This window comes from Schistocerca gregaria, unplaced genomic scaffold, assembly GCF_023897955.1.
Source record: "Schistocerca gregaria isolate iqSchGreg1 unplaced genomic scaffold, iqSchGreg1.2 ptg000698l, whole genome shotgun sequence".
Classification (NCBI taxonomy): domain Eukaryota; kingdom Metazoa; phylum Arthropoda; class Insecta; order Orthoptera; family Acrididae; genus Schistocerca; species Schistocerca gregaria.
In genome coordinates this window covers 1,153,477-1,154,308 of record NW_026062077.1, presented here as the reverse complement: position 1 = coordinate 1,154,308, position 832 = coordinate 1,153,477, and positions in this window count along the sequence as shown.

Sequence of the window (832 nt, the reverse complement as noted above, 5' to 3'; positions counted from 1 at the left end):
GACACTAAAAGCATCATAGTAGAACACAGATGAAGCTTCTAAGTTGATGTAATAGCCAGTAAGAAGTAGTCCAATTCAAGTTTTAGGTATCGATTATTGACTTTTTAGCTGGCTTTGGTTCCTTGGACATGAGCTAGGACCTTAAGATTCTGCATGAAAGGAGGCCTAGCTGCAGGGTTGCACGGGAGAATGTGAAAAGTGTTCATATGTAGTAAAAACCTGAGAAATCGGTCCGTTTTCGTCATTTGTTATCGACTCGACTTAAAGCCAGAATATCACACTGGCCGCTCTTCTCTCTGAAACGGTTGTACTTATCGTCTGCAAAGCTATGTCGCGTGCTGCGGTATGCGGAGACACTGAAAGCACCATAGTAGAACACAGATGAAGGTTCTAAGTTGATGTAATAGCCAGTAAGAAGTAGTACAATTCAAGTTTTATGTATCGATTATTGACTTTTTGGCTGGCTTTGGTTCCTTGGACATGAGCTAGGACCTTAAGGTTCGGCATGAAAGGAGGACTATCAGCCGAGTTGTACGGGAGAATGTGAAAAGTGTTCATATGTAGTAAAAACCTAGAAATCCGTCCGTTTTCGTCATTTGTTATCGAATCCACTTAAAGCCAGATCGTCATATTGGCCGCATTTATGTCTAAAACGGTTGTACTTATCGACTGCAAAGCTATGTCGCGTGCTGCGGTATGCGGGGACACTAAAAGCATCATAGTAGAACACAGATGAAGCTTCTAAGTTGATGTAATAGCCAGTAAGAAGTAGTCCAATTCAAGTTTTAGGTATCGATTATTGACTTTTTAGCTGGCTTTGGTTCCTTGGACA